Source organism: Topomyia yanbarensis, chromosome 3 (genome assembly GCF_030247195.1).
Source record: "Topomyia yanbarensis strain Yona2022 chromosome 3, ASM3024719v1, whole genome shotgun sequence".
NCBI lineage: Eukaryota > Metazoa > Arthropoda > Insecta > Diptera > Culicidae > Topomyia > Topomyia yanbarensis.
This window is the reverse complement of record NC_080672.1, coordinates 418,361,199-418,388,483: the sequence shown is the minus strand read 5'-3', so window position 1 is coordinate 418,388,483 and position 27,285 is coordinate 418,361,199. Positions and strand designations below refer to the sequence as shown.

The window sequence follows — 27,285 nt, the reverse complement described above, 5'->3', positions numbered from 1 at the left end:
CTGATAGTTAGGAGTCTATTCAATCTTCGGGTTGATCACCAATATTGTGAGTAGTATGACAAATTGCAGTCGAATGAAAAGACTAATAAAATCCATTTTTTAGCTTGAAGCCAACCGATATAAAACAGTGTTTGCTGTCAGGAAGTGGCCAGTAACTTACACCCACAGTGCTTAAGGTGTCGGACTTGCCTCCGGTTCTCCTATATGTCTTGCAGAACTCTATTCAACGTTTGATAACTCTATTCAACAATTCCTTTAGGCAGTGTTGTTATCCTTCCAGCTGGAAAAGGTCAGTTATGTTTCCTGTATAGAAAAAAAGGAGATCGGCGAAATTTTGAAAATTACAGAGGAATTACATCGTTGTGTGTTTGCTCGGAAGTTTTGGAGATCATAGTGAACGATGTACTCTATGCATCCTGCCAAAGTTACATTTCTCTTGATCAACATGGATTCATCCCAAAAAGATCAACCTCCACGAATCTCGCTTAGTTCGTTTCATTCTGCTTGCGTAATATGGACGCTGGTGCTCAGATCGACACTGTATATACTTACTTGAAATCAGCATTTGACAGAGTAGGAGTGTCTTTTGATCTGATTCGTTGGTAAAATTGGATGTGTACTCTCTGCCCCATTTTCGAACAACTCGAGTGTTCCTCAAGGAAGTAGCTTGGGCCCGCTTCTATTCACACTTTTTATCGATGATCTAGCTACAATATCACCGCCGGGATGTCGTATATTCTACGCTGACGATGTTAAATTATACGATTATCGTCAAGTGCATCAGGAATTGCTTTGCTTTACAACAGCCCTAGGACACTTTCAGTGACTGGTGTTCCTTAAAATCACTTACAATTAGTAGTCACAAGTGCAGTGTGATATCGTATCATCGCAAGCACAAGCCAATTTCATACGACTACTGTACTACCCATGATCGCATATTTGTCCTGTTTTCTATGGGATTTCCTATCTTTATGGGACTGATTTGCGATCATGGGCAGTGTATTGAAAATCAGAATCTACAGCGTGTACGGCAAGTGTGTGATCTTGGAGTCACTTTGGAGTCTGCACTCACTCTCCGACTTCATTTCGACTATATTATTAACAAGGCGAACCGCTAGATGGGATTTATGTTTAAAATTTCTAGTGAATTTAATAACCCTCTCTGGCTCCGCTGTACAGCGCATTGGTACAGTCGATGTTGGAATCTAACTCCGTAATATGATGTCCGTATCAAACAATATGAATAGCAAGAATTGAAGCAATTCAAAGAAAATTCGTTCGTTATGCACTAAGACGCCTTCCGTAGCAGGACCCCATTAATCTTCCGCCATACGAAGACCGCTGTAGATTATTAGGTATACACACGCTTAAAACGAGAAGAAGAGTAACTCAAGCAGTTTTCGTCGCGAAGATTCCTCTAGGAGAGTTAGATACGTCGGAATTATTGGGTGAACTCCACATCTATGCATCGGAACGTGTGCTCCCTTAACGAAGCTTTTTGCTGTTGGAACATAGGAACTCCCTATATGGTGGTCATGATCAGATTCGCTTCATGTTTGCCACATTCAACGATGTGTTTGCGAATTTCGATTTCGACGTGTCATCCCCTACCTTCAAGAACCGGCTATTAAGCAGTTGTCAGTTCCATGGTCTGCCTATACATACCCTAGGAAACTACCAATATTAGAAACAAACTCTCCAGCCTGATAAACCTTCAACGGGGGCCTTCAACGCCTACCACACGGCTTGGGGCTCGGACAAATGCGGCCATAGAGGCAACGAAATTATCCGACTCATCGAAGAAGTCGATGGAGTCATACTAAGCGACGGCAGCACCACCTTCATATGGGGGTAACACCTCCTCTGTCCTCGACGTCACATTCACCTCCAGATGCATCGCCGGGATGTGTGGATGGTTAACGGCTAACGACACCGGCGGATGCGACCACTTCCCCGTCCATCAACCGCCCCCAACCTAACACGACCTGGCGCAGACGCTGCCTCTACTACAGTGCCGACTGGGACGCCTATGAAGGATCAATAAAAAACCTGCTAGCCGCCGACTGAACTTTCAAATATTAAATCTGAAAGCTATCCGCCTATTGCAAACAACACCCCTTTCGGGACCAAAGGACGGAGTACTTCAGAACACTCCGAAATGCAACAGGATTCAACATATCCGCCGAACAATGCACCATCACCCACTGCTGCGGCACACACCACTTAGCGAACTCCAGGCCAATCCACCACAACGACACCATGGCACCCTTTCGAAAGGAACCAGTCATTCTCGGAGCCACAATCGATAGGAACCTCACGCTGATGCCCCACTTCCAACGAATCCAAAAAGACTGCGAAAACAGAAAGCAGCTGGTCCGCACCGTAGAACGGCACTCAACATCGGACGATCTCTAATAAATAGCAAAATGGATCGAACTTACGTGCAGAAACTTAGCTAGGCTCTCCACCATCCTCGGGGCACTATACCACGGAGCGGTGCGGTTAGCCTCCGGACTACTACCAAGCACCCCCGCCGAAGCAGCCTATGTCAAGCCCGGATTGCTCCCTTGCCGCTGGGAAGCAGCCAGGGTAGTCCTCAATCGGGCACTATACTTCCTCGAGAGAACAGCGAGTTGACGAATGTCACCTCCTCACCATCGCAGAATTCACCAACAAACCCCTCCCAACTATGGCCTGACTACATCGCATAAGACCACGAGCCTGACACGACCCTGGACCTAATATTGACGACAGCTTCTCCCGTACAATAAAGGCTGGAGACCTCCAGAACAGTATCATACCAAAATATAGTCAACTCATCAACCGGAAATACCAACAACATATTAAATTGTATACCGACGGCACAGAGAACAGACGTCCATCTTCAGCATTCAACTTGTGTAAAATCTCTAACGGTTTCGAAGGTAGTTTGGATATCTAAACCAGGTGCGCTACTGTCGTCATGTTTTTTTGTGGCTGAGTTCGACAGAATTGACAGCGGTTATTCCTCTACCCAGTCAAACTAGTCCGGAACCGATTCGGACTTCCAGCATGAATTCCAGCTCAAATGTGTCAACCGATAGAGTCGGAATCGGTTGTTTTCTTTGAGCTAGATTCCATGCTGAATCCATCCAGGATTTCGAACCGGTTCCGGAATCGATTTGACGGATAGTTGGGATAGGTTGGTGTGGCGGCGCTAGTATTTTTCGTATATTAATTCAAATGTTTACAAACGTTTTTTAAATATTTTTGTTCGATCATGGATGTCTGTTCTCTGTGCCGACGGTTCCAAGGAAACGACAGCGTTGTAGCGGATACCAGTGGACTTGTGAACGGGCTCTCCTTCCGCCTCCCATCCTCTTGTTTAGTCTTCACAGCGGATGCTGCAGCCATCGTAGTGGCAATGGTTGAAAGAGTAGTTTTAACCGACCGAATGGTAAAAACGAATTTAACCGATTCCTTGTCAGTCCTACGGGACATCGCTTAGGAACTTCAACCCATTCGTACAGGCCATCGAGTCTCACCGAGACCCACTGATAACACTGGGCTGGATTCCTCGCCACAGCGGCATCAGAGAAAACATAGATCGGTATCACCGGCTAGCCCTACACGGCAGACGTGCCCGAGCCCGACTACCAGAAGAAAAACCATCAATCTAACTTTCACTAACCACTGGCGGAGATCCCGAGACCACACACAGAAGGTCAAGGAATCTGCCGACTGCTGGTCTAACTGAGCCAGTTTGAAAGAAGTCAACCTGAAACATCCACAGTCACAGCAGCGATGGGTCCTCTGCCACGCCACTCAACGGCAATGGTGGGGTGTTTTATTACAACCTCTATCATACGGGCGAATAACCAATTGATTAAAACCCCAATAAACAATTATGATAATAATTTATAAGTTTACTTCAAATTGATTTAATGCATTTATCCCTTGGATTGAGCATTGCGTTCAGTCGTGACGTAGATGTTGAAAGGTTTAGTAGACTTTTTCATGATATTCGTCTATATATCCATATCTCCGCAAAGAGAATTCTGAATTAAGCAATTTGCAAGCAATAACGATAACTGGAAATCGACTGCATTGTAAACGACTGAATCCACGGCTTGTAGGCTATCGACAAAAACATAATCGTCAACATAGCCTGCACACTTCACACTCATTTCTATTTACTCCAATGCAAATAAATACTTTAAAATATTCAACTGTCTCATTCACGAATAGCATTCACTCTGATGCTCTCTTTGAAGGGTCTTGAAAGCACATGTCACCTTATCTCAGTTTAGTATTTCTAATTACGCGTTAAAATGCTGGAAATTATATTCCGCGGAGAATTTTTTTTTAGATCTGTGACCAAAAAGACATCTTTGAAATCCAAAACAAATTTAACGTTCAAATTTCCTGATAACTAATTAAGGTCGATCAATGAAGTAGAAACACCAAATAACCATGAACGACGCCGTCAAAAAAGAAGAACCTAAACGAAACAGTGAAAGCAGAAAAGAATGGAACTACTAAAAAATACAAAATATTGGGATTTTACCAAACTTTCTGAAGAATTGGTTCTCAAATTCGTACGTTTCGATTTATACAATTACTTTATATAAATCTCTTTTTTTAATTTCGTTCTTTTTACTCGTTTTTTCGGTTGATCCATTTCATGGATTTTATTCGTTTCGTTTGTTTAATTCGTTTTGAATATATGACTAACTCTAAATATATGAAAATTTCATTTTAATCATTTATTTGATTCAGCTATATTTTTATCCATTTTGTTCATTTGATTCGTTTCATTCTTTGGATTAATTCTGATCAGTTCATTCATTGTGTGTATTTTATTTAGATCACTCATGTAACTTATTTTATTTACTGTTTTCATTTTATGCGGGGGGTGGGCGTGCGTAGTTGGTAAATCGATTGCCTTGTACGCAGCGCACCTGGGTTCGAGTCCTGACCCCGCGCATTGGGTTTGAAATTTTTTTCATAAGAGATTTTTCTAACCCGAAGAGGCAAATGACCTTAAGGTTTAAACCTCTATAATCGAAATAAATAAAAAAAATTATGCGATTTATTCATTTTTACCAGTTCATACATTTTATTTCTGTTTTGATAACACTAGTTTACAAGAAAAATGAAGCTTCAAGAAAAAGTATTTTTAGACTAATTTTGGGTCTCTGAACACGAAAACAATATTCATTTTTTTTGTTCAAAGAAGCGATTCTATGATTTTCTCAAAAAACTCGTTTTTGAGCACTTTTTGTTGTTTTTAGTCAATATTTCGTGTCAAAATCATTCAATTCATTTATTTGATATGCAGGTTGAAAGGTGCCGAGATGCCCTTTCCAAAAACATATAATATGTGTCGATCATATGTAAAATTTTTAGTGCTGCAAGTGACCAAAGCTTAAAAAAAGTGCATTTCTGACCATTTTTTAAAGTTACTCTTTTTTAAATGATTTTTTTTTACCGAAAAACAAATTTCTTGTGGACCTTTTAGAATCTAAATGACAGATAATATGTTTACGTTAATTTTAAGCCTAATATCACTAACATCGGATGGAAAATGTTGATGATATGGCACATTGATCGAAAAGGAAATTTTATGATTTTAGCGGACCCTGCCCTGGTGCGGCGGTTTAGAAGATGTGGCACTAGTCTCATAAGCCAGTCGTCAAATATTCGAGTCCCTATCGGGATGGAGTCTCAGTGGGATCGTAGCACTAGCCACGTAATATTCTGTGAACTAAGAATCGGCGGTGAAGCCTGTTGAAGCAGTCGCCTTCTTTTAATTCTTAAAATATGTACTCACTACAGACAAAACAAAACTTTTCCAACGATATTTCCACATTTTAAAAAGAGCACTTAGTTGTACAATGAAATATCCAAAACCATTCAAATGCCGCAGGATGGATAGATGCAAGCTCGAGAAGACAGTACCCAATACAAACAATAACTATCAAGTATAGAAGATAATTTCAGCCGAAAGTATGATTGTGCGAAAAATAAAAAGTTACAATTTTCACTCAGTGCTTCATACCATCTACATTTTTCATCCGACTTTTGTGACCATTGGATTAAAATTTATGCAAAAAGATTATTTATCTTATTAGATTCTAAAAGAATTTTCTTCTGTCCTTGATTTATTATAAAAAAATTACTAGAAATATGCATTTTTTTAAAAAAAGGTCGAACATTGGACTTTTTTTTTACTTTGGTCGATTGTAATCATAATAAATGTACATTTCTCGACAACCATACGATTACGGCTTAAAAGCCAACTGTCAAAGAAATTCTGGACAAACCGTTATTGGCTAAACGCAGCTCATAGCAGTTAATGCAAGAGAAAACTTTTTTTTTGTTTACTATAAACATCTGTGATTGGCGGGTAACAGTTTGTCTGAAATTTCCTTTCAAAGAGAACTTTGACCGTTGGCTTTTAAGCCGTAATCATATGTTTGTCGAGATTTGATCTACGCATATTATACATTTTCGGAAAGGGCACATCAATACCTTTCGAACTGTTTCGATCGGATCCTATTTGAATAAGATATTGACAAATAACTAAAATAGTGCCCAAAAACACCTTTTTCAAAGAAATGTTGAAAATGCTATGCTATATTTCACCCTAAGGAGGAAAATGTGGTAAAAACCAAAATTTCTCACTAGGGTGAAGTGTGTTTTAGTTTTAAGGGATTTGCGTCAAGCCAGTGCTAATTTATTCCGACAGTAAGTTAGTGTCGGTTTCTGATGAGGCGAAGCCGAAACGCAACAGAGTTTGAAAAAAAATGAACTTGGTTTTCGTATTCAGCAATCCAAAATTAACTGAGAAAACACCTTTTTTCTTAGCTTCGCGATTACTTTAAAATTGTGAAAATCTGTCACATTAGATTCTGAAAATATGAAAAATTATTTTTCTGTAATAAAAAATAGAGGAAAAACGAAAAAGCGGAAGCAAAAGAAAAACTTTTTTTTAAACTCGAACTTCTTTGAAAGAGAAATAGAGTATTATTTTCGTATTCAGCAACCCAAAATTAATCTAGAAAACACTTTTTCTCGTAATTTCATTTTTCTTGTAAACTAGTGTAATCTTATTTAAGACCAAAAGAGATATGTGAAAAACAGAGCAATTTTCACTCGGTGCTTAATCACGGTGTATTTATTAGAACAATTTTATGCAAAAAAATTCAGCATCTCTGAAACTTCGGAATATGAAAGAATGGGCTTTCCCCTTTCATTTGAAACTAAGATCAAAATAATCCGTCGGGGGGTCCAGAGCAACTTTTTTTTTGAAGTTTTTTTCGTAACAATATAGGTTTTACTACTGGAGATAGTTCATATTTCTGTCCCTAGATGGTGCTTTATACATTCGAACAACACTAAAAGTAAGAATTTGATAGAAAATTTAATTGTCTACAAGTTTGTTGACCACTAAAAACTGATCTGAAATCATCCGGAAAAGTTGTTTAAGATTTTAACAAAGTTATATCTATGGAAATATGTTTTCTCGCACTTATTATATTACCAAAAAAAAAATAATTGGGTTTAGTGGCATAAAAATATTAGACGGGATTAATTACGTTGACAATTCTAATTGAACTTCTGAAAATTAGGATGTTTGACAGAATCAGAAAACTATTTGTGCTTTTGGTTTGTAATCCTTCCCGATAGCTTTGAAGGGACTACCATTCATCGGAAGGTATTGCTTGGTTACAAGGGTTTGCTTACATTTATGTTTTGTTACACGGGTGTTTTAGAAAGGACCATACATCGTATAATTTAGGTTATGATCGCTTAAGTCAGCTATTATAATTCCGTTCAAGACGAAATGTTGGGACACACCGTTTCTAGTTTAACGCAAACCACAGCAGTAACTGTCCAAATTAGTGGCTAGTGTGAAATGATTTATTCAAATTTTCTCCGAAAGCATATTGTGGCAATTGGATTTTACGGCCATTTCCTATCAATTATTCGAGATATCGTTACTAAATTGATCCTAGATTATGCGATATGTATTACTTTTGAAAACAAAATATGATTTGAGTACAACAATAACCTTATATACATAGAAGTCCTAGAATATATCCCAAAAAAAATTATCTTGATCCAAAAACTCAAAGTTTTTTGTTCACTGTTTGTTACATTGAGTTAATTTTGAAAACGGATAATCAGCGTTTTGAACCAAGCGTTGCAATGAAATCCGCGAAATATTGCTATGGTGCGTTAAAAGTTTCATTGAGTTTGTTCAAATATAAACGTTGAAGTTCAGGACAAGTCAATTTTATACGAAGATGCTAACAGAGTAGGAGATTCATGTAAGAATAGTTATCAGTCATCCCTGAGAACAATCGAAAAAAATGAAAAAGATGGCATACATAATTGAAAAGGCTGTTTCTGCGGGAGGAATCACTTACCATCATGAAAAAGAATATTAATATCATACTGGTTTGCTCAACACTTATCAAAAACTTCTCATCCCAAAAATATGAATGGTGCCCTGTATCAGGGAATTATAATTTTCAGCTAAAAGATGACTTTCCAAGCTCTCAAATTCCGCTGAATTCACTATTGAACTAAACACAACTATTTGGCAAATAAAAAAGTGCTTATGAATTAACAAACCACTAGGTCTTCTGTGAAACTAACTTAGACTTAGAATTCGTTAAAATATTAAACTACTTTTCGGGATAATTTCAAATCGGTTTTTAGTTGGTAACAAAGTTGTAGACAAATAATCTATCAGATTCTCACTTTTAGTGTTGTTCGAATGTCTAAAACACCATCTAGGGGCAGAAATATGAACTAGTTCATTGTAAAATCTATGTTTTCACGAAAAAAAACTTCAAAAAAAAAGTTGTTCTAGACCCCCCGACGGATTATTTTGATTTTGGTTTCAAATGAAAGGGGAAAGCCCATTCTTTCATATCCTGAAGTTTCAGAGATGCTGAATTTTTTTGCATAAAGTTGTTAAAAAAAGACACCGTGTAATAACATCACCAGTTTTTGTCGGATTTTCGTGATCTTATGCTTAAAATTCACGTGAGAAGTTTGTCTGTCACATAAGATTTTAAGAGATATTTTTGCGGATTTATTTTTTTAATGAAAAATCAACTAAAAATTAGTAATTTTACCAAACCCTAATTTTTTTGACTATGGTTGCTCTTAACCCTGAATTGTTGATATTTTATCCTAACATGTTATAAATTTTTGGAATGGGCACATCAATACCTTTCGATTGGTGTATCGTTTGTGTTATTCGGAAGATTTGTTCCTGAGATATTGACCAAAAACTGCAAAAAGTGCTCAAAAACACCTTTTTCAAAAAATCACAATAACGGTTCTTTTAAAAATAAAATGAATATGATTTTCGTGCTCAGCGACCCAAAATTGACTTAGAAAACACCTTTTTCTTAACTTCATGCAATTAACCCAAAATTTGTAAACTAGTGTAATCGGACTAATTTTGTTTAGTCATGCATATTGTTCATTCCATCCAAATTATTATTCTGACGCAAATTATTTTATCCTATTAATTTTTATAGTTTTATTGACGCTTAACGTTTTATTTTTATCAATGAATTCATTGAATACTGTTTATTTTTTCCTGTTTATTCATTTTACCATATCTGTTTATTTTATACATTTAATTAATTTTACTAATTTTATCCCCATTAGTCGTTCCTTGTTTTATTTATTTTGTCTATTTAATTATTTAAGTTATTTTACTTATTTTATTCATTTTGTTAATTTAGGTTCATATTTTATTTATTTTGTTCATTTTATTAATATTATTAATTTCTTCCAGTTCATGCTTTTTATTCAGTTTCTTAGTTTTATTAATTTTATTGGTTCTGTTCAGTCATACCTTTTATTCACTTCATTTATTCATTCAGAAATGTAAATTCGAGTAAAGGCGCTCTTTTTTCTGCACTCATCTTGCTCTTCGAGCAGAACAGGTTGTCTTCGTAGTATCGCTTTGATGACGCTGCAATAGTGAGCTATTTAGATCCCGTTCGCAGCTCGCTTGGTTCCAAACATTGACTCAAATTCCGGTAATTGTCGTAAGCGATTTTAATTCTAAATAAATTATTCGATTCATTTTTTCTTGGCTTTAATTGACGAGTCGTAATTACTCTAACAATTTTATGAATGAGGCAAGTTTAAATACCGTTACCAAACTTACTAATTTTATGTATACAACACCGGACAAAGAAAGAACTCCTCCAGAATCATCTGTCCATTTTTTGCTGGTGCCCCGATTCATTTTTTTGTGCTCCATTGACGGGAAGATACACATCATGCAAAGATCAAAAAATCAGCCTGAGGTCGTCATTTGAATAATGGAAATATATAGAACGATACTCGATTCGGTTTTTATTTTTGGGTTTTACCTTTTTCGCGGTATAAAAAATCGAAACGCCAGAAGCCAAAAAACTCGACTCCTGCAACATCTTTCAAAGCCTAATGTTTTTCTTTATTTTATTATTGACACATGATTTGAGCTTTCATCTTTCGCATCGCTTGACTGGCTGGCGGCAGCGGAAAATAAAAACCGGAAAATTTAAAATTGGCATCAAGCAGTTTGTGTGTAGTTAAACAGACAGAGGGTAGCTCGTACCTACGGCAAACAGGATAATTCAACATTTATCCGAGCGAGGTTTGTAGCAAAACAACAAGCGATAACTGGGTCAACATGTCCCCGAGGCATTCCGGAAAATTAATAACAATGTCGGTAGCTTTTGCTGGATAAATCTTTAAAAAATGTTGATTTCCCCTCAACAAGCTTTAAATTAAATACGGAATCTGTGTGAAGCTTCAGGCTTACTTATTTTTGCGCAACTGGTGGTTGATTATTTGGAAGGCGTTTTTTCCCATTATTGTTTGAAATGGGAACGGTTTGAATTTTTCTGTCGGAGTTTCCAACAAAGTATGAGTACTTGTACTAATTGATTGACTTCAGGCAGCGTTAGGTCAAGTTCGCCACGATGAAGGTTTGCTTCCTGTTGCTGACAGCTTAAGTACATTGGATAACATTCGCTATAGGAAGAACCTGAGCTGCAGATTAATGGGACTCGATTTTCGAGCTGTGAGTGGCAAGATAATACTGGGACATTGTACCGAACCTTCGTGTAAGCTATTTCGATACATATATGATAGCATAATGTAACTAACTAAAAGCACTGAAATCCTAAACTCTCAGAATTAAAACGATGCGATGGTGGTGACCAGCTTCGCTGGAAATGACAGCTGGTTTATAATTATGAGGTGTCGCTTATCTTCATTCACTGCTTTGTATCATCGAACGGTTTCGTCTTCATTTACTTCACTTCTCATACGATTTGACAGTAGGCCATGCTGAACTCGAGAGCTATTTTTTCAAAAACTGTTTAATTATCTCGATGATAAACGGCCCCGCCGTTATTTTATTGCTATATTCGAGGATTAGAGGGTAAATCACGCGCAAATTTTTGCTAGCAACAACCCGTGCTATATATTAAAAACTAGTATTCAAACCGGTCCCGCGTAAATATCTTCATTAATATATTCTAAGTGTATTATACAGTCACACCATGGAGAATTCTGAACTGAACCAAACTTGGTTTTCATCGTTTTTTCAAACAGTTTTGAACAGGTTATCCCATCCGGACCTATTTAAATAAGCAGATTGTTCACCCACTTGTCCGACCATCCATTGATGTTTACCTAAGTTGTCCCTAACATCGGTTGCCGAGTTATGTTCACCGAGTAAACAAGATCTTAGGTCTCCTATTTCTATTACATTTTGCGGCTTTTACCGCAAACAATTGACCCACCCACTCTGACTAGTTGGAATCGGTTGGCAAGGGGATCTGCTACAAGACACGTATCCGTACCATATTTCCAAGAAGAGTTACACGTCGTCTCCCCTTGTCAGCTAGGACAGGTCCCGGATCTGTGGCGATGGGCCAAGCATCGTAAAATTCCATTCATATACATAGAGATACACCTGATGTTGCTCGCTCTCCCAACTGTATGCATGGTGCTCTGAGCTCCTATATACACTTTGCGTGAATGTGATCCGTGACCGTGCGGCCGGCAGACAAAGATCGTTGCTTGATTTTTCTTATCAGTAGCCAGATGGCCGTTGATGAATCTGCATATTCTACTGTGTCTCGTGAATGAGCGAACGGGGCCGGCGGCCCGGGTTTCCTTCCGACGAGTGCTAAATGCCAACTGATGAGAATCGCTTAGCAGGCCAGCCAGTCAGTCAGCCAGTCAGTTAGTGCGGTGCGGGTGTATGCCTAGTAGCTCGTGTATTAGTTGATTAGTTGGTTCATTTCGGTCGCGCGCGCTGTCCGCTAAACGACAGATTGGCGCGTGCTGCTGTGGCGGTCGATCCTGGGAGCTCGAGACTCGCGATGCGACAACGATATCTTCGGCTGGGCAAACAGTCAAACAAAGTGAGTGCGTTTGTTTGCATGCAGATTGCAAAGATATAGTGTTGTTGTGTTTGGGATCGCTGCCCGGAGGAGATAATTGGATTAACGGGCTGGCCTTCGTATTTTTTGGAGATCGGAGCCGTGGCTTGTGTGTGTTGTGAAGCTGAAAGCGATTGGTGTTTTTTTGGTTGGAAGTGCAAAAAATTAACATCAAAGAAAAATATGTGTACTGCCACGAAGTAATAATAACCTACGGTGCTGCGTTTGATGTTACAGCAGAGAAATGCCGGAAAGCGTCGTTCGGGAAACAGCACCGTAATTGAAAGGTATGCGAAGACAAAGAATATGAAAAGATTCATTTCTAATTTATGTTGCTAAATGTTACATGTACCACCCCATAGAATACACTGAAATATGAGACTCCAAAGAAATAGTCGTTTTTAAGCAATTTGTTTTGATTTGTAACGGGTGTCCTTTTTATACGGAGATCAAAAGTTATGCGATTGATTGAAATCATACGACACGAATTCTTGGTAAGAAGAAGACAAATTTAATACCATTAACGTAGATACGTCGTTTTTTCGTTTTTTTATTATCGTGAGTTAGATAACAAATATATTGCAAGCAACAATGTTTTAATATTTTAATGACTGAACCCATTACTGCTCACCCTACTCTGTAGGGTAGATGATGAAAATTTCTTCTGATTGACCATTTCAATCTATTTTTGCAATGTTACGATTTTAGGCAGTTGTTCTCGTTATATATAATTTCAAATCTTAAATTGCTGTTCTTACTTTTTTATAAAATCTGTAGTACACTGGCGGAATAGCATGCGACAATGGTAGAGAAATTAGTCACTGGAATTGGGGAGTGCTTTCGGTAGAACTGGAAAGTACACTAGCGATCAGTTTGAAGGTTGAAATTCAAAACAGGCCAGTCCCTTTTGACATATTTTGAAGCCAATACTTAAGCGACGCCTCGAAACTCGGCTACAGCGTACAGCAAATCAAACCGAGTAGAACTTCATGAACAACGATGGCACTCTAATGGTGATGCTTTACTAGCGCTACTATCAAATCAGTAGTACATATATGAAACCAGAACTTTCTGTCAGATTGTCCTGGGTTGCGCCGTTGCATGATTCGGTTTCCTGAATAAAAATACATGATTTTCCACGATTTTAAGGAATTGATCGTAAAAATTTGGTGTGTTCTGTTCCTGCTATTAGTGGATTTGTAGTAGTTTGGATTCGTTCCAAGAATTCCAGTGGAGATGTTGAAGCATCTCTACTGTCGCACATAATGTACTATCTAAATAATAAAAAATTATATACCCCATCATAGACTATCAGCTTAACACTAGTGATGTGATATCAAGAAGGCGTCAGAGAATCATCTACCCTTCGAAACAAGTTTGACCGTACCAACCAGTAACGCGGGTGACGTCATGTAAACTTTCGAATATGAATTGCCAATTTCCAAAGCTTAAATTAATACATACAAAACAACTCTTGCAGGAATGGTTTTCGATAAAAAATTTGAAATATTTATAAAGTACCACAGGCAAGGTTGTTTGAACCTGTCATCATTAGGCTTTTATAATACTAAATATAAATGCGAATTCCACACGCCAGTAATTAGTTTTACCATAGGCAGATATTACTAGACGCGTATGGTGCTACTTCTGTTTCAAGTGATTCTATCATTCTTAGATGAGCCTCGGATAGAGCTCGATTGCCTAAAATTAAAAATCTTCGGGATCTTTGGTTGATTCTCCATTTTAATAAGTCGGGTTAGTATCGGGTTTGTCAAATTATAAATGTTCTGATTCGGGTTTTCAAATTTTGAATTTCTTCGGTTCGGGTCGGGTACGGGTTTTGCAAACTTTTCATTCTCGGGTACGGGTTTTTCAATTTTAAAATTATCGGGCTCGGGTCGGGTTCGGGTTGTTCAACTTTTATAATTTCGGGCTCGGCTCGGATTTAGAGTTTTCAATTTTCAAGCTCTCGGGTTCGGGTCAGGTTCGGGCTTGAAAAAAAAAAAATAAAACCCGACCATCTCTAGGGTTTTCTCTTTCTATATCGATATTATTTTCGTCTATCGGGACCTCACAAAGTAGATACATAATGAAATGAAGGATGCCGATCGGGTCGGGGCATGTAATCCAATATCACGTTATATGCTGAGGTGGAGAATTTAAATTTAATAAAAAAACTAGTGCAGCTTAACACGCATAACCCCTAGCCCAAAAACTGAGCTGGAGCACCAAGCCTCAAAATTTGTCGTAACACTAATTTGGATTGTGAAGTTATTTACTGTTCTCCAAAAAATCTAAAATAACACTCATGAATAATCATAAGTTCGTAGATAATTTTAGATGCCATAGTATTGAAAATCAGTTAATATTACTAATGGAAAATCAATTTTCCCGTGGCAAGGCTTTTTTACCCTCAAAATGTACTGCATGTATACAATTCGCAACGTATTTTTCCGACATTGGTAAAATCTCAGCAATGTTTTGCACACACAAAGGACGATGTGTGCGCGGGTAAAATTCACCACACGTAGGAGGCTCCAGCTGGATGAGAAAGGGGGGGGGCACATCTTCGTGACAAAATAATAGCGAAATTTGCAAACTTATTTCTTAGCACGATTCGTATTTAGAGATTGGCGAATAGTTGGATAAATCACACCATCTTTGAATACAATTTTTATTCATGTCCCCTAGACCAGTGGTTTTCAACCTTTTTTGTTTCATGTACCCCTTTCCGAATATTGATCCTTACGATGTATCCCTTTCTGAAAATTGTTTACCATCATTACCCTCTCAGAGAAAAATGATTTTCAATTGGGTGAAAACCAAAATTTTCCAACTAGAAACCCGTTCAATTTCAAATCTTGCTAAAATTAGAGCCATCCTAGCTTCTGTTTAAATGAATAGAAGGGTCTTGCAAACCACAACAACTTTCCTAAACATATTGTAAGGCTAAATAATGTTTTCTGTTTTTGGTCACCGTTGGTAAATGCTATCGTTTTTAGATTGATGTTTTTCGGTAATTATAATAAAAACTCTTACTGTTGACGTTTCAGCTTACTTATTTTTAATTTCAGCCATCTTCAGAAATTTAACCCCATTCGCCTCTTGCTATCGCTGGAGGAAAAATTTAATTTAAATTTGTTTCTCCCAGCTGAAATTTAAAATGAGTAAGCTGAAACGTCAACAGTAAGAGTTTTTATTATAATCACCGAAAAAGATCAATCTAAAAACGATAGCAAGGCTAAATTATGTAGTTTTAGCAAAAAGATGAAATTCCTGATAAATTTACATTCTGGGTCACTATACATTGTAGTATACACTTAATTGATAAACACAGATATTTGTTTGATACCCATAAATTTAATTCATACAACATCTGAAATACCCTATTTCATAATCATTTCTAATTCAGTGCAATAAACTTTCTGTTAGGAATATTTCCGATATCGCAAACCCGAAGTGGTATTTAAAAATGATTTCAAGTTGGCACACGTCAAACACAACGACAGAATCAAAACACTACGTATTAGAGGCTCGATCATTTAAAAATGGGACACTTTCAAATACATGTATTTCTTAACCGAATATCGAAAAACTTTGTGAAAATAATTGAAACAACACTATTTGGAAGGTGAGCTGGAATAAAACCTCGCACTCGGTATCCATCAGCCGGCGCACACCTTCTTCAATCACACACGGTCTTTGCAAGTCAACTCCACCAATCCTTCATCCAACCAATGTCACTGCCTTCATCTTCAGTTTCTACTTCATTATCGTTCAATATGTCCCAATTGGACGAAACTGGGGACAATTTTGTGCATTCAGCTCTTTTGGGATGTACTGGATGGACTTTTTTGGGGTGAACCCATTGTCGACCATTGAAGTAAGTTCGTGCTGTTATTGTCAGATAAATCTGACAATAACGTAACTGGATCATCATTGGGACTGCAGCTGCAGGTTGCCACAGGAACAGTTACTTTGCGAAATCATATATTTTTTAATTTATCCACGAAGACAAACTGCAATCTGCTAGAAACAGTACGGTTTCTCATCTCGCTCAGTTCAGACGCTAGAAACTGCTCCGCTGCTATTTGCAAAGGCAAAAATTGATTCCTTCTACCTAGTGTGTGAAACGTGAACAAACAATGAGTGATAATACAAAGTAAGAGTATGTCCCGTTACGGGCAAACTGTGTTGCTGTTGACTACTCGAAATGTTCGGTAAGACCGTCAATTCGTGAAGTGGAGCAAATGTTAAAAGTGAACATGAAGCTCAACGTAGCAAAAGTTAATGCGGTGCAATTCCATTATTTACGTCATGCGATACTGATTATGTTCAAATACATTAGTCAAGCAGAATCATTCGCTTCCCAAAACAACAAGAAGCACGTCGTCGAATGTAATGACATTTTATACAGTATCCCAACGTATATAGATGTTGACAGTATTGAAATACCGATACATGACCTGGCACCACGTACTCATTCCTCTGTTATCAAAAAAAATCATGTCAAAATACGGAGAGGTGAATAGTGTTATGGAAGATACTTGGAGGAACTTCTTCCCAACACTCCGCAACGGAGTTCGTGTGGTGAGAATGCGTCCGACAAAACCTATTCCCTTTTACTTGACTTTCACATGCACATCACCTCAAGGTGTTGAATATTCTCAACGAACACTAATCACCTACCCAGGGCAGATTCCTACATGTCAATATTGTGATCAGCCGCTACACCACGGGAAACCTTGCGCAGAGACTGTTAAGGAAATTCCACGTGATGCGACCGTCGGTATACAGTTGTCGTATGGTAAACCACAACCGGTTGGTAAACCAACGACTGCGGACCGGGCATTCACTAACCCCAGCTCAACATCGCTCGAACCCAGTACTACTAAACCAACTGTCATTACCAACATCGAAGTAACATCGATTACAGCAAATGTTTCACCAATAAACACCACCAATAAGGAATCAAATACCGATGAAAAAGGATTTACAATAGCGACCCGTAAGCACAAACAACAAATAAGAACATCCGACCGTGAGCAACATGAATGCAGTATCGATGACGACATGGACATAAACGAAAACACGAGAGAAGACAGACCGAATGACCCCCAAGGTGCGGCAGATAACGCACCTAATATTTCACCTAATATTTTCAAGGAAGAGGATCTCAACACGCAGCAGCAAGATGCGTCAACAAGACATGACGAACAGTCTGTAGCGATATATATTTTTTTTTTCTATTTTTACATATTGTAAAAACACGGAAGATCCACGGCTCAGTTGTGCTAACGCATTGAGCCGTGTCAAATATATTTAAAATAAAATAAAATCTGCTAGAAACCGCAGAGCAGTAGCCTTGTAAAATTCGAGCCAAGGGCAGGGGCGGCGAAACACTTTACGCCCGAGTGGGTAGAAAGCATAGGGTGAGGGGTCCATTAGTGAGGATTTTTTCCCTTTTCGCAATGCACATGCTTACATTACATTCACATTAAATCACGTTCGTTTATGCAAATGGAATTGCGGTACATCGATGTTTTCAAATGTGTGTAGTGCGTGATACATGCGTTGCACATCTAAATTTTTTGAAATCGTTCAAAATTTCGAGTGGGTAATTACCCACTCGGTTATTTTCGAGTGGGTAGTACTACCCATACTACCCACGCTTTGCGCCGGCCCTGGCCAAGGGATTTATTTGAAATTGGTTTTCGCATAAGTTTCATCATCGACCAAGACACATTCATGGAGTTTCATCAGCACCTAGCCGTAATTTTTGTTGTTTGGGGCTAGGTTTAGGTTGTTAGCCTTCTCGGTGACATTTTCAGCCTTCTTGGAAACAGATTTGCTGCACAGTTCAGTATACAGTTTTTTTTTGCTATGATGGCATAGATCTTTGACGAATAACCCAAAGAACAATTATCCTAATTCAGTGGTTTTCAACCGGGGGTGAATTCACCCCCAGGGGTTAATTAGACTATTGTTAGGTGTGAATTATGCGGAATAAATTTAAACTTGTTATCCTAACATTGACGTCGGTATTTTTTCTTTATATATTGTTTCTGTGTGTCAAGAATTGAGATGCTTACTGAGTGTTTTGGAACAGGTTTCTAATTGGAAAATTTTGGTTTTTTTCCAAATGAAAATCATTTTTTTCTGAGAGGGTAATGATGGTAATTTTCAGAAAGGGGTACATCATAAGGATCAATATTCGGAAAGGGGTACATGAAACAAAAAAAGGTTTTATTCTATTCTATTTTATTCTGCATAGCTAGTATTGAAAAGCATCCTGTAAAACACTACAGTTATTTTATGGTGTTTTTCTTGTCAATACTAATATTTGAAGCATATTTTCATATGTCGTAAATATTAAAACGGCCAGGCCTACTATGTAGAGTTTGGTTTAAAGATGTTTCAAGATTATTAAATTATTCAATTAATGATTACTTTGATTGAAGAATCGTTTTAAATTTTAACCCATTCATGCCCATGTTGTTTGTGGACAACAACGTTTTTAAACAGCAATAACTTTTGATTGAAGCAACATTTGTCCACAAAAACAAGTAAGGCTGATAAATGGGACTATTGCCTATCATTTTAGTATTAAAAGTTACAAGGATCAGCTCTAGAACTGAAGTTATTGTAATTAGTCTGATGGGATTCCGATGGAGCAGTGTTGTCAGGAACAGTTTATGTTGATGACGGAAAATGAATTTTTCATATATCTTCGTTATGTTACAATATTATTGAAAACTGATAAAACCTATTAATTTTGACTATCTGTGGACGCAAGTGGACTATTGTAGATATTCTAGAAACATTGTATTGAGCATTGGAAGGTAAAAGTTGAGCAGCTTCTAGCACTGCGAAGGTAGCACCTATCTTTATGAAAAAAGGCTTTTCGTATTTCTTGATCCAACCGTTTTCAAGGAAAAATAGTTTTGAAACTCTACCTGCACTAGAAAAAAGTTGGGCATGAAAGGGTTAAAGAAGGAAGAAACGAGGACAACCGTACCAACAGTTTCCGTTTGAATGGGATGTGATAAATCGTTGGAAGTGACTTTGCTAAGAAGATTAATGTCACCCCTTTAGTCCTTTGGGATGGGACAGAGGTATTTACACCTTGCCCTGGCTGTTAGGCCTAGGATAAAGCGCCTTTACTGGCTCTGGGCTACGACAGTGGCTCCAGTTGTTTTTAACAGTAGAGTCAAAAGTAGGACACCGAAGAAGTTATTTTAATCACAAAGTGTTTGATCCATAAGTAGAAGTTTTTATGCGCACTTTGGGGTCCACAGAGACAAAGAATTTCCTTTCATAAATAAAATCCAGACGATTAAATAGCGATTAAAATTTACAATACTCGTTAAGGCACTGCTTGAAGGTTTGTATGAGAAGAGAGCGTCAAACTTACAGTGCCGTGATAGATAGGACTAACTACACAATTACGAGAAATTAGGAAGTCAGTGCTGACATTTTCACCTTCTGACTATTGACAGAAGTTCCATGTACACTAGTTCATGGCTCAGTTTGTATTATGCCCTGATGTACCCTCCCTACCCAAATAATGAAATAAATAAATATCACAAAAAAGTACATTTAATTGAAATAGTGAAAATCAAAAACATCGAAATACTTAGAGGGAACAGAATTAAACTTATAAATATTATAAAGCTTATGCATATATCAAATATAATATTAAAAGCAAGATTGAGCCCTGGTCCAACATTAACACTTGAAATCGAACATCCGACTACAATACAATCAAGGTGGGTCCTACGGAGCAAGAAAAGTGTCTACATGCAGAATATGTATTGAATGAGCAATACATATTCTGCATGTTGACACTTTTCAAGTAGAAATGTTATTATTCCACATAATGGCTTATGGTGTTCGATTTGCCAATATACAAAAAATATACTGCATGCCAAGCATAAATTATTTTAATAGGTAAAGCAAAATAATTATAGTGCATATAATAATTATAATGAAATGTTGAAATTATTATAGAAATTATTGCTGTTCAAATAAAATGGTAATAACAAAATAAAAAGAAGACTGTATACTGTATACTGTTTCATGAAAAAATACAATGAATGGAATTCATGTATTGAATATGACAATGTAGCGTTTATTGCAATAACAAGTATGGTAAATTAAATGAACATTGTTTATGAATATGTTTATTATTACTAAATAAATGAAAAGGTTCTTATGTAAACAGTGATAAGTGTAAATCAGCTCATTCAGTAGTATTTGCAAAAACGGACCAATTCAGCTTCATCGAACACCCTTAAGACGAATTTTTTATCATACCCATCCAAACGTTTCAGATGAGAGCAACGCACAACAATTACGAAGAAAATCAAGTCGCAGACCAATGTCTTGGGATGATTTTTGCCTTTCTCATATAAAGAAAGGCTATGCAATCATTGAAAAAATCGACTTTTCAACTGAGGCCCGGAGGGCCGAGTGTCATATACCATTCGATTCAGTTCGTCGAGGTCGGCAAATGGCTGTGTGTACGTACGTGCGTATGTGTGTGTGTGTCATTTAAACTCACACAATTTTCTCAGAGATGGCTGAACCGATTTTCACAAACTTAGTTTCAAGCCTCTAAAAAATTCAAGGTTCAGTTCAAAACATTACGTGCTCGTGTGAAAAATAGTGTTTGTCATCAATGAAAGCGCGCCAGATATTTCGCGTGAGTTCACCATATAATAATTTAAGGTGTTGTTGAAGTCGATAATCGAAAAAATATGATCGAAAAAGAGAAGGAAAAGGAGTTTAAAAATAGCAGACTCCGAAGCGCAAACATGTTCGTCGTACATCTAAGCAACCACGTGAGTCGAAATGCACAACTTCAATTCCATATTCTGGCGACGACAAGGACACCGAAGAAGTTATTCACAAGTACAAAGCCAGACGCAGCTACTGAAAAAACAGGTTTTTTCAGCATTTCCTCAGTTTCATTTTTCGAATAATTTGACGCTTTCTCATTTTCTTACCTGAATTACGCCAATGGATTGCATTTATTATTTGCATTATTCATTTTTAAATAATCTACAGTATTAATACTCTTCAAATAAAAGTTGAACCGCTGATTTTCTAGACGTGTACATTGTACCTCGAATATAGTGACCTACCGTACCACCAGATTTTAAAAACATCGAAAAAAGTACATTCGCCTTATTGGGTTTAGCTTGAAAAATATTTAGCCAGGCATTTAATCATTATTGCCAAAACGTTGCCAGATGTATAACCTTTCCAACGAGTGCTTTTTGTTAAAATCAGTGTAAAGATACCATCGCCCACTTTACTCTACGGATTTGAGAATTTACAGAGTTCGAGCATTTTTAACCCACGCTCAAAATTCAGCAACAACTTTAACCGTTTACAAATATTACTTTAATAAACGAAAACATAAAAAAATCCTGACTGACTTGTAACTTGTATGGCCGAGTTCAACATAAGCTTCGCTTTTATGCAATATATTAAGGGTCTCACAAAGAAGTAATATGGAACCGTTTTTGGTTAGGCTATTGTTCAAGGAAGCTACTTGCTATTGGGCATAAACAATTCCACACCTAGGTTTTAAAGTTATGCATTGTAGTTTGCACAGTACCTCCGTCAGCAAAATTATCTGGTTCTTTTCGTTCGTTGGTGTCACATGTTATTTCACCACAACGTTACACCGAGTTATTTCGGCAACAGAAATCTCGAAAGTCGATTGATTTCGAGGACTGCGTGATTTGCGTTTCTGGAATTAGAAATTCCATTTCCATATCGTGCCACAACCCAGACAAATTATTTAATAGCGCAAAGTATCCGAGTGAAGCGGATTGCAGTATCTGTAGGTACGATAAAATTGTTTTAAATTGAATTTAGTGGATAGCGAGCATAATCGTATGGTTGATGAATGCATCTAAATTCACCTGCCTAAAATTTCCGTGATCATATCACAGGAAACACAGACTAAAATTTTCCACAGACTTCCATAAATTCAAAATTATTTCGCATTTTGCTTTGTGTTCATATTTTCAAATAAGCATCCTCTCTATTCTTTTCTTCCATCAAGTAATCGACGGATTCAAGTGCTATGAGAATAAACAGATCACCATCGTACGAGATCAAACGTTATTCGGATTACTTGAAATCAATATCAGTCATTGACTTTAGCTTTTATTCAATTTCTATAAACTGAATCTGTTTAAATCATTTCCCCCCTTGGACGGTTTTTTTTATAATTCTTCATTTGCACCTAAAATCATAACAAAAGTTTAACACAACACGCCAGTGTTTGCTTCGATTAGGTGCATGATTGGGCATCGGTTTGTTTTCGTGTTTTGCTCAATCGTATCAAAACATAAGCGATGGTGGAATTACGTTTTGTGTCACCTTAAGGTAATGCTGTCATCATCAGTTTCTAAAATAAAATTTCACCAACCAATTGACCATTTCGCTTCGTTGACTGTAAGTGTACGGCAGGCAAAGTGCGTTGATTGTTTGAAACCGCAATTTTGAAGTCTTCTTCCGAGAGTATTCCTCGTGTCGTGGCGCAACGTGAAATGCGAGAGCAGCAGCAGTTGTCTAATGCTGTTATCACTCTGATAGCAATAATAATCTGCTATTATGCCAAGTGGGCAGAGATTCCGTTCGGAGAACGAAACGCGATCTGCTACTTCACACTTACTGATAACGCAATGGTTAAGGTGATACACACCGTACTGGTGCGGTCAGTTGAGCTACGATCGCGCTTTGCCTACTGTGATTGTGGGTGAACCAAATTGGATCATCGTTCAGCAGCAGCCACAGCAGCTCAGCGGTGACCGATCCGGTGCTGGACGGTGCGAAACGCTCAGTTCTCACGCAGGACTAACTGACGTTGGCCACGAGTTACGTTGCAAGTTCTTTGCTGAACAGCGTTCCGGGCGAGATTTGTTGTGACGTCTGATACATCAACGAATCGCGGCTGATGATTGAACGAGATACTGCCCGTTAACTGCCGACTGTGCGGTGGCAGGGTAATTGATGAGAATTGTTTGTTTTTTTTTCCGCCTGAACGTTTACGTGCAATGTTGCTCAATCATTTGTGTACTATCAATCTGAAATCAATCACGTTTCCTGGATCTTTATCAAAGGCTGATGAAATTGTTTTTCGACCAGCTTGCTTTTGGGTTAAACGAGAGAGATTTTGCAAAAAAAATCTATGAATGGTCGACTTCAATTGCGATAGATGTATGTTTTTGTGCCCTTCAAAGACCGTAAATCGAGCAGTGTATAGGTATGTACTGGGTTTCCTGAGAACACGAGAAAGTCATACCATTTTTCAGTTTTAAAATCAAATCATGATTTGCGATATTTAATTTTAATCATTGCTATCTCAGTTAGAGGCAGAGTGAATTCTAAATGAAGATGTCGCTGTAATTGGATGACTTTGAATAATTTCAAGGCTGTTGATTTAGCTAGTGTCGTGAGCCGTGTTAAAGAAATTCATAGCATGAACGCTTGCATTTATTAATAATCGCCCAAAAAGTGAATATTAGAGTAGAATGCACAGTGTTTTAAAACGTCGTTTTCGTGCTCAAAATTAATAGCGTCTAAACCGTTGACTTTAGAGATAAAGTTTGTTCGGAGAAGTTGTTGTTCTAATGATTGCGCATCCACAGGAGTGTACCGTTCATTGATTACTTCACCTATAAGTGATATACGAAATTTATTTTCCGAACTAATTAAGATAGAGACTTTGTGCCTTCGGCAAAGTTGTAGCAAATATTACTAGAAAAGAAATTGCTGAAGACACCATATATCTATCTTTAACAGTTTACAAGTTATGGAACATATCATATGGAAGACCCCTTAAAATTAGTTTTTTCATGATAACTTTTTTAGACATTCTCGTATCTACTTGGAATCTTCCACAAAGTTATTTGCGGTATCGAAAAACGTATTTTTGCCGAACATAGTCACTTCCTATCTGTTGAATTTAAAAAGATATTCCAAATTTAACGATTTTTTGGGGTAACTTCCACCTTAAATAATTTGTTAAGGAGCAAAAAGGAGCAAACAAAATCATAACATACTGAAAGTACTAGCTTTTTACTTTCATATAGTGGCCCGATTTTTAGTCGACGCAATTCTCCCCGAGTGTTATGTTCAATACAATATGTCATCGCAGTGGTATAAAATGAAATATTCAAGCGCACTGCGACAAACAGCTTCATGTTTTATTGTAAATTGCACAGAACACGTTCGCCTATAACATGCAATGCATATGGTTTGCCTTTCAAAAATGAAAGTGTAGTTGTGGATGTGTTTAATAATGTCGATATTTTCATTATAAAATAGATAAATAAATCTATTTTCAATAATCGTTTTCTCCGTCATCTTCAAAGCTTTCTTCTTCCGCTAGAAGAGCTTTGGCGTCTTCTAAAAATCATTCTATACATTTTTTAGCCATCCCCGAGCTTCATTCACGACAGGATCCACATTGTGAACAGGTGACGTTAATCAAGCTCCATTATAAATGTCACGACAGACATTAATATATCTTCTGGTGAGATTTCCATCGTTTTTTCAAGCTTACCAGTATCCACTGATTGTTCAAATTTCACGTGACACACTTCTCGAATGCGCGATATGCTACGTTTCGTACTTTGATCTTGATATATCTTGATTTTTATATATTTTTAGAAAGGTATTGATGGGTACTAATAGCTTCTGAAAAGATTTCATAGATAGCGTGCTTTGTTTTCGTGAAAAATTGAAAAAAAAAATGATTTTTGCGTTAGGGGACAACGCCAAAATCGTCAATTTTGCCGCCCTTTTATCGGCGATTCATTCACTCAATAAATCTGCGTCCAAAGATAAAATCTTTGTTCAATATGTAAACAATAAAATGGCATTCAAGATTATTCCAAATTTATTTTATTACAAACCTAGCGGTGTGGTGCGAAAAAACAGTTCAATTATTAAAAATTAGTCTTAAATGCATTACTGGTTGTCATTGACAACCGTCATAAAATTCTTTTAAAAAATTTCTATACATCTATGATTTGGGAGCCTTAAACCTACACCAACAACTTTTACTTATATTAGCGGATTTATTTTCATGAGGTAAGCGATACAAGTGCGTGGAATGTGTCTATATCCCACTAGTAGTGATGTCTGATTTTTGCAAATAATCGATTTTCGATAATTTTCGAGAGCTTGAATAATTGATTCGATTAATCGACCGAGATAATCGATTAAGATTAATAATCTATTAGGTAGAAAATCGTAGTTTGTCAACAAAAAAAATAAGGTCGCTGGTTACATTTTGAAATTTGGAGGGCGCTTTTCATTTTTTTCTGCGATTTTCATATTTAACGTTAGCGCAGCCTTCATGAATTATGTTGTCGATTAATTGATATTAGCTAAACGATTTACTCGATTATGCCGAAAGTTTCTAATCGATTATTGATTTTGCGATTATTTTAGAGATTGTTCGATTATATGCTTTAATCGAGTAAAAAAAGACATCACTACCCACTACTATAATGTAAATTTGAATTATTCTGACAGGAAAATTGTGCGTAATTATGTGCGAAAAACGCCATAACGGAGTGAAGAGGACATAAAGAACGTAATTGCAGCTTTTCAAGATGACGCCAGTATTCGATCAACCTCTAAAAAATTCATGGTTCCGTTCGAAACATTACGTGCTCATATGAAAGGAAAGTGCTCGTCATCAATAAAAGCGCGTCAGATATTTTGCGTGAGTTGAGAATATTGTTTGATTCAATAAAAAAAGAGAGCAGCGACCGACGAGAAGGATTTTACATTTTGTTCTTCTGAGTGGATTTCGGACAAAACACAACACTGTGGTGAATCCTGCTGTATGAAAAAGCACGTTCTATTTGCTCGAGATCTTAATTGCTACTGATGAAATGTATTCTAGTTTACTATCTTATTGCCGGACGTTCATGCGATTGTATTAATTAGATTAGTATTGGATCAAAATGAAACCGAGTTAATTACTTGGGTACAATACCCCTACTGCTAGACGATAACAAATTATAATCAAATTCAATTTTAACTTATTAGTTACTTAAAAAAATAATAATTGAAGGTGTTGTTTAAGTAGATTATCGAAAAAAAACATTGAAAAAGAGAAGGAAAAAGAATCAGAATGGAATGCTGAGAAGCGCAAACGAGGTGGTCCCACAGCTAAGCAACCACGTGGGTCAGAATGCACAACTTTCATTCCACACTCTGGCGACGACGAGGACTCCGAAGAAGTCATTTGGAAGTACAAAGCCACCGGCAGCTCCTGAAAAACAACAACATTTTCGCAGTTTCATGATTTTTCACATCATTTGCCACTTTCTCATTCTCTTACTTGAATGACGTCAATGGATTCCATTTATTATTCGTGTTATAATTTCCTTTTTTTTAATACTGCTATGAATAAAAATAAAATCCACTTGTTTTGAAGTCATGTTGCTTCTTTAGTTAATAACTTTTTTAGCGAATTTTTCACAAACTTACAATGTTCCACGAATATGTTCAGTAAAAGAACACCTTTAGAAATATATAATGTTCTGATAAATTGATTGATGAGGTGATTTTTTAAGAATTTATTTTTAATGTTAACCGATTTTTCAAACTAATTTCCAAATAAACTTTGAAATTTTTGCAGGGTCCGTAGACTCAACCGATCGGTACCAAAATTTGTACAATTACTAATGGCCATAAAAGGAACCAGTAGGGTCTGGTGAAGCAAATAGTCAAAAATTGAACTAGTGTAAATTGTACAACCTTCCAAACGAGTGCTTATTTGTCAAAA

General features: G+C 37.2%; 1 protein-coding gene across 2 annotated transcripts in view; it reads left to right on the top strand.

Moving 5' to 3' along the window:
- Positions 1-12,123: 12,123 nt before the first annotated feature.
- Positions 12,124-27,285, top strand: part of LOC131689575 (diuretic hormone receptor-like) — a 112,559-nt gene continuing 97,397 nt past the window's right edge. For both annotated transcript variants that reach the window (XM_058974766.1, XM_058974765.1), the window contains exon 1: positions 12,124-12,745. The gene's annotated coding sequence lies outside the window, so the exon portion shown is untranslated. The remainder of the gene's footprint in view (positions 12,746-27,285) is intronic.